We start from the raw sequence: 12,362 nt of genomic DNA, 5'->3' as shown, positions 1-12,362 counted from the left end.
TGACCGTAAAGATGCTTGTCTCAGATGTGGACTGCCAGGACATTGGGCAAGGGCGTGTAAAGCATCCCAAAATGTTGCAAACGCATACAAGATGTATTGTGAAGCAAGGGAGGCAAATTACATGGAACAAGAAGATCAAGGTGGAGATCTCGATCTAAGGGTGGAAGACTACAAGGATCAAGACCCAGAAACTGGCGATTTTGATTAAGTCTTTTATTTTCCAAGAGATGTAGGCAATTGCCATATTATTTTTATAGTAGATGCCAATGCTATTAGTCTTTCTTCAAAGTAGACGTACTCAATGTGAGTGTGATGTCTAGGAAGGTTTTGAGATAAGTGGTACTTAAGTGAGCCTCGCTCCACCGACATCTCTCTACTCACCTGGTCACATTTACATTGGAATTACCGAAATGAGTTAGACGACTACCATTGTTTTGCATTAACTAGTTTATTGGATTAGATTTTCTTTGGTTAAAGAAACGATGATGTAATTCCGTTTGGCTTATTAATAAAAGTTGAGTTCTTTTCTTTATGACTCCTTTTTAATTACGAGCTTTTCTTTTAGGAATGGATGAACTTCAATGTCTTGCGGATAGTGCGACTACGCACACCATTCTACGACATAGGCAATTATTCTTGGAGATGTTGCCTACATATTCATCTGTGACTACGATGGCTGGGCCATCAGGTTTAATTCAAGGACATGGAATGGCCCAATTCCTTTTGCCTAATGGCACCTTGATTAAAGTTACTGAAGCTCTCTATGCTCCTAAGGCAAATCGAACCTTATTGAGCTTTAAAGATATTAGAGCCAACGGATTCCATGCGGAAACGCATAGTGAGAACGAAATAGAATTCCTTTGCATTACCTCTAATGATTGCGGAAGAAAGCGCATCTTAGAGAAGCTTATGTGTCAATCTAGTGGACTTTATGTCACTACAATTCGACCTATTGAATCCAATAATGCCATAAGAGAAGATCTCTTGGATTCAGACACATATTGGCTTTGGCATGACCGACTAGGACATCCTGGTCGAGATATGATGCTCCGTATACTAAAGACTTCACACGGACATCCATTCTTCAGAGTAAGAAGAAGCAAGAATCGAAAATTGATTCCAGGACTTAGCAAGACCGCAACAATTGCAGCATCCGGAGCTGCAGCCGTCTTGGGGCGCCATAGGGCCGCCCAAGTCCCATGTGATGACGCCATTAATGGCACCAACCATGAGCTTGACGCCATGGTTGTTCCTCCTAGTGGCCATGACGCCACACACACCAATTTCCATGGCTCTAACGCCATAATGGGAGATGTAGTCACACACTTTGCTTCTAATAGCGCTACAGACGCTCAGGCCCAACCAAAATCCTCATTGGTTGCTTCTACGGCCCCTCGCTCTTTCTGCAAAGCCTGTTCCTTCGGGAAATTAGGACCGAGACCGTCCTACGCAAAGGATCCCAAAATACTCATTCCGTTCTTACAGAGAATCCAAAGGGATATCTGTGGACCAATTCAACCATCATGCGGACCTTTTAAATACTTTATGGTATTGGTCACATGTCGCGCTGTTGTCCACTCGAAATGCTGCTTATGCTAAACTCCTCGCCCAGATTATTCGTCTACTGGCTCACTACGCTGACCATCCTATTAAGTCAATTCGACTTGATAATGCTGGAGAGTTTACATCGAAAACATTCGATAAATATTGCATGTCACTGGGGATTGATGTAGAGCATCCAGTTCCCCATGTTCATACCCAAAATGGTCTCGCAGAAGCCGCTATCAAACTACTACAGATGATAGCACGGACATTGGTTATGCGCACCAATCTCCCTGTTTCTGCTTGGGGATATGCAATATTGCATCAGCGACGCTAATTCGTCTACGACCCACTGCAACCCAATCTTACTCTGCGTTACAGCTAGTGACTGGGTACGAGCCTGATATCTCGCACTTACGCATTTTTGGGTGTGCCATTTATGTGCCTATTACGCCGCCACAGCATACTAAGATGGGTCCACAACGACGAATGGGCATTTATGTTGGATATGAATCTTCAACGATCGTCTGCTATCTTGAACCCTTGATAGGCGATCTCTTTACCGCTCAAGGTTCTAAAAAACGCTAAGCGCTAGTCGGGCGGTGACCCGGGGACTAGCGCCTAGGCGGGGACTAGGCGGTTTTTATTTTTTAAAATTTTAAATTATTTTAATGACCTATAATAATATAAATAAAAATATTTAAAGTCTAAAAATTAATTATAAATATAAAAATAATCAAAATATAGAATAAATTAGGGTTTAGGGCCGCCTAGTCCCTGCCTAGAACCGCCTAGCACCGCCCAAGCGGCACCGCCTAGCCCGCCTAGTCCCCGCCTAGCTCGCCTAGTCCCCGCCTAGCCCGCCTAGGCGGGCGCCTAGTAGCCCAGCGCCTAAGGGCAACGCCTAGGCCAAAATTCGATCGGTTTCTTACCGCCTAGCGCCTAGGCGACCGCCTAGACCGATTTTTAGAACATTGTTACCGCTAGATTTGCGGATTGTCACTTTGATGATACAGTTTTCCCATCGTTAGGGGGAGATAAGAACACATATGTTCAACAGGAACGACAGGAATTATCGTGGTCTGTCCCCACTATGTCTCATCTCGATCCTCGTACCGCACAGTCCGAACTTGAAGTGCGAAGAATAATCGAGCTCCAGAACGTAGCAGACACTCTACCTGATGCGTTTTCTGATGTTGCCAAAGTGACGAGATCACACATACCTACTGCAAACGTGCCTGCAAGGATCGATGTCTCAAATACTGGACATCACGCCTCTCCTGTGACACCAGGAGATGGCGCCATTGCCCAACATGGCAATGATGTGGCATCTATGGCCGCAGGTCCCGCAAGGAAGCGCGGTAGACCGATTGGTTCGAATGATACTCGCCCTAGAAAGAGAGCGAATGAGGCACAAACAAATCCTTTGATCATCGATACTCAAAATCAGTCCCATGAGAATGTTCCGGATTATGGTTATGTCCAAGAGACATCATTGGGGGACGCCTCAATGTCAGAACCTATCCCTGAAAACGTAGAGATCCCTGTTAATTACACTAGTGTACATGGGACGTGGGAAAGAAACTCCATCATCATTGATGATGTATTCGCGTATTCAGTGGCGCGTGAGATTATTGAGACCGATGACATCGAACCACGCTCCGTTTATGAATGCCAACGTAGAGTTGATTGGCCAAAATGGAAAGATGCGATCCAGGCAGAACTTGATTCTCTAGGGAAAAGAAAGGTATTTGGCAATGTTGTGCCACACCGCCCAACACCAAACCAGTTGGTCACAAATGGGTATTCGTTAGAAAGCGTAATGAGAAAAACGAGATTGTAAGGTACAAAGCTCGCCTTGTGGCGCAAGGTTTCTCACAACGCCCTAGAATCGACTACGAGGAGACCTATTCTCCCGTAATGGACGTCATAACGTTCCGCTACCTTGTTAGTTTGGTAGTTTCCGAAAAACTGAACATGCAGCTTATGGATGTGGTTACTGCGTATCTATATGGGGATCTAGATACAGAGATATACATGAAGATTCCAGACGGAATTCAGTTACCTAAATCAAGTGGCTCTAAACCACGGAGCGCGTTTGCTATTAGATTGAAACGCTCACTATATGGATTGAAACAATCCGGACGGATGTGGTATAACCGTCTAAGTGACTACTTGATTGGAAAGGGATAACTCAAGCACATCATCTAAAAATTGGGGCATTCCATTAATTATGTCCAAATTCATGATCCAACATAATTCACAAAATAAAACCCCAAACCTAAAAATGCTAGCGTAGAAACATATGAACAAGTTAAAAGATTAGTCACATTTTCAGTCGAGAAACAGTTGCATGGGTACGCCAAACTCAAAGGTTTCATACTAAGTGTGCCCCATTAGAACTGCAGCACATTTCTTTTCCTAAATATTCCATACCTTAACCTAGAACAAAACCAAAGAAACAGCAGAATCATTAGTAACTAAACCAACTGCTATACAAGGCAGAATTACAGTTTGATCAACTACTACAGGTCTGGAAAATTGAAATGGTCCAAATAATATCAGAGTATTAGGAAATCACAACAAGCAAAAACATGAACTAAACACAACAAAATGGCAAACTCTGTGATTGAAATGCGTAAACCTGATAAAATTACTGGAAAAATTCAATGAAGCACGATGCACACAGCCTACGAAAAACAAGGTTGGGCACTGAACCAACCTCACTTTTCCACCTGAGTCCCCCATTGCTGATAACAAAAGCAACCCAACAACACCCATAAACCCAAAACAAACAAAATCCCACTGTTGAAAGTCAAAGTTAGCAGAGAAAAAACCCAAAACGAAAACAAAAGCTGAAAAAATGAAACAAGGGGTTTGAAATTTGGAATTTGGCGTCAAACATTGATTTAAAATTAAAGTAATATGTAAATATGTCACAAGACTTATGTATTAATCAGTCAAACAAAGCAGTGCATGCATTGTCTCAAAACATGTCATGTAACAAAGTCATATAAGTCCCATCAGCAAGACCTTCCACATGGATTTTACTAGGACGATACATTTATATGGTCCAGACTCCCCATACAGTTCATGTGCGATTCAACATAGCATATTGCTATTTAAACTACCAACTCAGTAAGGGAGATTAACTTTACAGAGATCCCTCTTGTATCATTGCGATATATTTACCTATTCCAACAAACTTCACATGATCCAAACACAATAGAAATGAAAGACCAACATTTAAAATTTGAAAGCATAGCTTGAAAGAAATCTGTACTTCTTGATAAGTGGTGAAAAATTCAAACCGAATGATAATAGCTAAAACGTACAGGAAGGTAATGTTTGCTGTAACTAAAGCTGCTGCACTACCCTTGGTTTGAAGATTCATAAAATATATTGGAGTACAGCTCCAAATTCACCAAGATAATTTTTATCTAGTTTGTGGCATAGCAAACGAGAGGGTAGTAGTTTCAAAAGAGAGTTTAAATCTCAGTACAAATTCAACTGGTGTCCAGATTTCAAAAAAAAAAAATAATAATAATCCATAGGCAGACCGACTTTGGAAAATCACCGAAATCTCATTGTAAACAGGAATGAGATGAAACTTTCTGGAATGATTACAGACCAGCTAAAAGAAAACACAGTAAATTTTCAAATATTTGGAGCTCAATAAATAGGGAAAAATGAGATTCAAAGAGAACTGTTTTGAAAATTTCTGCAGAATTCCTTTAGCAACACTGTTCTTACTTGAGAGGGAGCCAAAGAGTTCAAAAGGCCTCATTTTTGGATGAAATTCGAACTGAAACTAGCCCTAAAAAGACAATTAAAGCTGATAGTCGAGGGTTCAAAATACAACTATCAATGATTTGTGATCATTGATAACATCAATCTGAGGGAGAATAACATGAATTGTCTCAAAGTTTTATAATTCTATGATTCCTATCAAACAATTGAAATCTGGGCAGCAAATTTGAACAATACCAATCAACATCTATGCACTCAGTCGATGATCCAAAGCAATTCTCCGAATCGGTTTATATTCACAAAGCCATTGAAAAGCAGAGCCTAATTAACATCCACAGTGGGAAAATCAATTGGAAACATACCTTCAAATCTTTTGCTGCAAATCGAACTCCAAGTCTGCAATTCGAACTCCAACTGCGAAAATAGTCTCCTTTAAAGCCAAATCCTTGAGAAAACTAATGGGTTTTAAGAGATTTGCATCAGCTTGCAGCCTTTTGGAAGTGCAAAGGCTGAAAAGGGGATCAACACCAATCAACACAAGTGAAAAGGGTCCAAAAAATTCACCAAATTAAACAAAATCGAACTCAACCCACTGATATCAAATGATACAAGGACGCTGGCAGTACTCAAATCATAGGCCTTCATCAAAATCATATAAATTTGAAACTGAAATAGATAAAATACTAACCTCAATCAAATTGCCAAGCAGCCTTGCTTGAGTGAGGCTTCGATTTCCAACCCAAAATCCTGATGAAAGGCTAGATGAGGCGGTGTCAGGGAGAGAGAGATTGATGGGGCGTCTGTGATGACAGGGAGACAGATTGCTGCGGCATCATCTATCAAGAAGAGGGTTTCATGGCAATCAAGTAATTGTCTCAACCAATGGAGGATAGAGACCGGTATTTTGAAATTTTCATTAATCTACAGTAACGCCCGCTACAGTAATTTCGGGCTTCTGGCTTTTGAAAGCTGGGGTTCGGCAGCTTCTGCTTTTGGGCAGAAGCCACAACAGCTTCTGGAGGAAGCTGATGAGAAGTTGGCTTACCAAACACTTATGGGTCTTGTGCTTATAAGCAGGGGAGCTAAAAAGCCCCCCCAAACATAGCCGTAGTTGGTTTTCTTTTATGAATGGCAAAATGGTCAGAAAAAAATAGTTTGAAGATCATATGTACAAGCAAAATTAGGTGGCCTTATAACTAATTAAAGTTTCAAAATGACACTTATGAATAATTTTCTATATTGTTTATTCTATTGTTGTCTGGAGTAAACTATTAATAATACTATTTAACTTGTATGATATCTTAATTAGTCCACATGAATAATTGTCATCAAAGAATCTGTGATTTGTTCGCCTGTCTCTGATAATCTCTTTCCCAATTGCAGCTTGTCTTCATATTTTTAAACTCCATCAAACTGTGTTTTGAGTGAGAAATATACATTGAACTTTTTTTTTTTTAGTGAAGTATATACATCGAACTTGAGACATCCTCATGAGTGAACTCATGAGTTTACTAATAATTATGTCCTCATCATGGTTATAACCTAATTATAGTATATGTATATGGCTATAACCTAATTATAGTATGTATCTATACTATTATTAAGAGAAGAGAGCTTGCTCTCCAAAATTGAAATATTTGACGAATATAACCCTCTAATATTAAAAAACTTTTGAAATTGAAATAACTAATAGAGACAATAATATCAATTTAAAAAATTAAAAAGAAATTAAATTCCTTAAAATAAAATAAATAGTAGTTACAACAGCTTTGGTTAATAAACTACTCATTTCATTAAAAATAAAGAAAAAAAAAACACTCACAGAGTGTGGGCCATGCTAGTATAAAATAGTCGAAGAAGCAAGTTAGGTAATTCACTAATTTGAGGAGAGCTAGGCTCAAACTCGTGTGGATCTGCACGCCACGTGCTTGAAGAAAAACTCAAAGAAATACACTTTCTTTCATTTCCCTTCATACCCTTTTAAATTAAAAACTCTTTTTATCTTCTCCCTCAACCCAGACCAAAGAAAAAAATAGATATATTCTCTCTCAACCCGGCCGATGACAACCCAGCCACCACAACCCAAGATCTGTTGAGCAAATCGGAGGCTTCGAATCGGCCGAGCTTCTGAAACCCAAGGTGGAGACGAAAGAGGAAGAAGCGTCCCAAGCCCAGGACTTGTGGTAATTGACGGAGCTGTCGTCGAGAGGGTTGAAATTGGAGGAGGGAGGGAGTGACGTCGTGAAGGTGGGAGAGGCGGGAATCACGACGGTTGTAGAAAACGACGACAGAGGAGACGGTGGTGACGACGGAAGGCAAGTGTGATGAAGAGAGTTCCGTTAAAGAAGAGCATCTTGTTGCAGCTGAGATGATAACCAACCATGCCTATAGGAACTAAAACCACAATGCAGGTCGCTAACAGTCCCAATTGAACTGCTCCGATCATCGATGCCTTCTCTCAAACTCATTTTCTCTGAGTCTGAAAAGAACACGATAACAACAGGGAAGAAGAAGAAGAAGCAAAGGAAATATAAGAAAGCTTTGTGTCTGTAAACACGAAAATCTGAAAGCAAACAAAATGCAGACACGTGTACAAAATAATATATTTTATTAATTTAAGTGCGGGTTACAATCTTTGGTAATTCTCTTATTCTATCTCCGACGATGAATTTCGCTCAAGGGCTTGACGCTTGATCTTGAGTGGTACGATGATCACGAGGGTTGACACGTGACGAACGTTTTTGACTTGAGGTTGGTGAGGAACCGGCTATTTGGCAGCTTGAGGGTTCTTCACACGAGCTTGGGAGGCTTCAGAAATTTTGAAAGTATTTTCTTCTCTATTTTGGCTGAAGTCCTTCTCTTGATTTGAGAGGGGCTATTTATAGTGTCAGCGCCTCTCTCAATTTGGAATGCATTGATGACACGTAATTAATTGTATTTTCCTTAATTACGTAATCAAATCAATCAGACCTAATTAACTGATTTAATCACGATTATTAAGGAATTATCCAATCAATTTGATGGCTGATTTTAATTGTATTTCATTAATAGCATAATCAAATCAATCAGCTTTAATTAACTGATTTAATCATGACTATTAAGGAATTAGCCAATTATTTTGATGGCTGATTTTCATCTTGATTATCAATTTAAATAAATTGACATTTAATCAGCAAACGAAATTTAATACTTGATTTGACTTGGAATCAATTGATTTAATTTGGTTGATCCGCTTTAATATCAGCTGATTAAGTCGAAACAAAATTATTTATTGCCGTCGGACTTTTTGTATGCCGCCACGTGTCGTTCCCTGAGTCCGCTTGGTTTTGCTTACTCATAAGCCACGTGCACATTTTATGGGACCCACTGTAATACCCCGAAAAATCCAAATTAAATTCTGTGGATTTTTAGAAATGATTTCACGATAGTGGGAGCGAGTACGAGGCTCGGAGGAATTGTGGAATTAGTTCGAACGATTAATTTTCGAAAAACGAACGTTATTTAGGGGGTCTCAAAAAGTGACTTCTTATACATTGGGAATTTGGGAAAACTTCCTTCATGAAAGTTGTAGAGGACATTAAACCGAGTGCGTGCATATGTGGTACGTAAAAATCGGAGTTCGTATGCGAAAGTTATAAGCAAAATATGAAAGTTACTGTTTATGGTAGATTGGTATAAATTTGAAATGTTACTGTAGCCAGGTAACTTTTCTTTCTTTTCTCTCTCCTTCCCCCGTGCTCTCTCAGTCTCTCTCTTCTGCAACTCTCTCTTTCTCTCTTCTGCAACCTCCTCTTTCACCACCTCTAGACCACCAAATGGCGAGCTGCGAGCATCGATAGACTCGTCTCTTCCTCCTTATCACGCATGTGGGAGTTGTTTACGACGATTTGGCCGGAAATGTGGAGATCGAAGCCAACATTTTTACTGTAGCAAATTAGTCAACGCCGATTTCCGGCCACCTCCAGTCATAAACCCAGGTCCATTAGAAGCGCCTTAAGCCGCTCTTCATGCTCGCCAAGTCTCATAACCCAGATCGAAGCATGGAGGAAGAAAGCATAATTGGAAAATTTCACTGTACATCGGAGTGCTTAATTGTTCGGCTACTTCAAGGTATTTTCTGACTTTGTCACAGTTGAGAAAGTGATTGGAAATGTTGAGATGATGCTGTGGATGAAATTTGGTGGCCAGAGGAGGTGGTTGACCGCCGCGTTGACCGCCGTTGACCGCCCACTGACCGCCGCTTGTGGCGGCGTATTCGACCATATTTTGAGTTTTTATTATCTAGGTGATGATCTACGCATCCTTACGAGCGTTTTGATATATTACAAGGTCATTTTAGAAAACGTTGATAAATAGTGAATTTATGTTTTGACGTTACTATTTAACGTTTTTACGTTTTATCTTCGGTTTACGATCTGTGAGGATCTGACCATCGGTTTTACTTCAAATTTGGATATGATGATCTTATGACTGTCCCAGTGGCTTTGTGTGGTCGTGGGCGAAGATCCGACCGTTGGATCTTCGTATAAATGTAAAACAATGATTCGGAAGGCGATTCGTGAGAATCCGACCATCAGATTTTCGTATAATTTTATGGAGATGTTTGTTAGAGTGATTCAAGAAGATCTGACCATTGGATCTTTGTGATAATTTTGGAGGATGATCCTAAGGGCGATCCGTGAGGATCCGACCGTTGGATCATCGTATAATTAGGATCCGACCGTTGGATCATCGTATAAATTCGATCTGACCGTTGGATCATCATTAAATTAGAATCCGACCGTTGGATTTCCGTATATGTGTTGTTTATGAATGATTGCTAAGTTAAGATCGTATCTGACTAGGTGATTGACGGTTTGAGTTGGTGGACGATTGTGGATCGTATTTTGAGCTGAATTGAAGACGCAGCGGGATTATCGAGGTGAGTAAACCTCACGTGGTTCATATTACGAACCCAATACAATTAATTGCTTATTTTGTTGCAATCATATGAACTATTGTTGGTATTACTAGACATTCCTGTGTGAATGTCTGTATATATATTATTACGTGAAATAATATGTATTGTTGGAGTTGTGTTGAGTTTATTGTTGAGAAACAATATATTGTGAGAGGTATTGAGTTTATTGTTGAGAAACAATATATTGTGAGAGGTGTTGAGTTTTATTGTTGAGGAACAATAAATTGTTGTGATCTGTGGAGATCACTAGGTCACGAGGTGACCATGGCATCTATTAGTGAATCACGCTCTCGTACCGGGCTGGTGGTTATTAATAGTATTAAATCGTAATCACGTCTGTGGCCGGACGAGTGGTTACGTTCAGTTAGAGCTCTAGTCTGTCTGCCAAATGTGGAGTGACCTTATGAGTGAATTTGAGAGTAACTCATAAGTGTCAATATATATATGGTAACCTTATGAGGGAAATTGAGAGTAACTCATAAGGGTCTATATATATATATGAGTCTGTCTACCAAATGTTGGGAAATCTTATGAGCGAATTTGAGAGTAACTCATAAGTGTCTATATATATATATATATATGAGAGTGAGTGATCTTATGAGCTAAATTGAGAGTAACTCATAAGTGTCTATATATATATATGAGAGTGAGAAAGTAACGTGGGTTTGTGGTGGTCTTGTAATTTAATAAATCAACAGTTCTTTCTTGTTTACTCATACTAGCTGTCAAAAGCTTACCGGGTTTTGTGTTGTTGCAACTCCCAGTACACTATTCAAATTGTGTAGCGGGAAATCCTACAGGACAGGAGAACCAGGACGGTGATCGTGCGGTTAGAGCAATTGTTAGAGTTTTACAGCAATTGTAAGTTGTGAGGTGCGTTATGCTCATTTAGAGCTTTACAATATTGCTTGTGAGAGTGAATTGTAATAATGAACTCGAGGTTTCGAGATTTGGAGTTTGTGTACCGTGTGGTGAAGTTATATTGAGAAAAAAAAATTCAGAATGTTTATTTGATTAAATGGTTTAATTCATGTTTCGGATTTGAATTTATCATTCAAAATTCGGGGCGTGACACCCACATGCCGACTAGATTTGTTCGGTCATAATTTCAAGTGTTGACCGAATTATTTAATGAATTTTATTTTCATTAAATTTTTGGTGTCTACAGTGTCTATTAAATATATGGTAAGTTTGAACGGAGACAAGCGGCCGGAGATGATGCAAGCGGGTCAGGTCGGAGAAGAAGGGAGATGACCGCCGGAGAGAGAAGATAAAAAGAGTTTTTTTTTTACTTTTATTTTTATTTAATTAAAAGGGTAGCGTATGTGATTCTAATTGAACCTCCAAATTTGATATTTGGACCTCCTTAATTTTTAAAAAATTTTAAAATCCAAATCAACCCCTAAAAAAAAAAAAAAAAAAACTAAGATCTTCATGATCGTCCTTTCGCTGCTCCTGGACATAGTAGAATGATTTCTGGCTTATGAGATCAAAGTTTATTCCTTCGGTCTACTAACGATCGGATTAGATTACAATTAACAACCAAAACATAAAGAACAAAAATCCCATAATTTCTTCATGCATCATTTTGTCTTCTGCAATTATTAGAATTGATTTTCTCTTGGAGTCTGGGTAAAGTGTTATTCACAATTCAATACACCTTTGGTTGTGAATCATCTCAGTTCTCAACTACTATTGCTACTTTAATTGGTCTTGATTTACTGTATGAATTTTTATTAAGGTTTATTAATCATAATTCAAGGTGAGAGCTTGATGAAAGCTCTCTCTATTCCCATCCTCCATCAACATCAATGGAAGAAAACCAAAAAAGGAGAGAGAAAGAGTTTGATCAAGTTTGATCAACATCAAAAGAGTTTGGTGAAGAAGTGATCCATCTTGTTGCACAACAATTATGTTAAGAGTTTTGGTGGAGAGAGAGAGTCGCAAAGTTTAAGTCGCAAAGATAACAGTTGAGATGGGGAAGAGGAAATATAACTGAAAAAAAAAAATATGGGCAAAATTGGAAGTTTGATGTGTAAAAATATCAAAGGAGGTCCATATAGCAAATAGATAGGTCTGAATAGAACCACCCAAAAGGGTAAGTATGGAA

At 39.3% G+C, this 12,362-nt stretch overlaps 1 long non-coding RNA gene across 1 annotated transcript; it reads left to right on the top strand.

The window, feature by feature from the left end:
- The first annotated feature begins 9,089 nt into the window (after positions 1 to 9,089).
- On the top strand, positions 9,090 to 11,282 carry LOC133735723 (uncharacterized). Its single transcript, XR_009859237.1, has 3 exons — positions 9,090 to 9,402; positions 10,137 to 10,213; positions 11,038 to 11,282. It is a non-coding gene; the product is annotated as an uncharacterized LOC133735723 (long non-coding RNA).
- Positions 11,283 to 12,362: the final 1,080 nt, after the last annotated feature.

Source organism: Rosa rugosa, chromosome 3 (genome assembly GCF_958449725.1).
Source record: "Rosa rugosa chromosome 3, drRosRugo1.1, whole genome shotgun sequence".
In the NCBI taxonomy this organism is placed as follows: Eukaryota; Viridiplantae; Streptophyta; class Magnoliopsida; order Rosales; family Rosaceae; genus Rosa; species Rosa rugosa.
Note: the sequence above shows the minus strand (reverse complement) of the source record. Positions and strands in the feature narration are given on the sequence as shown.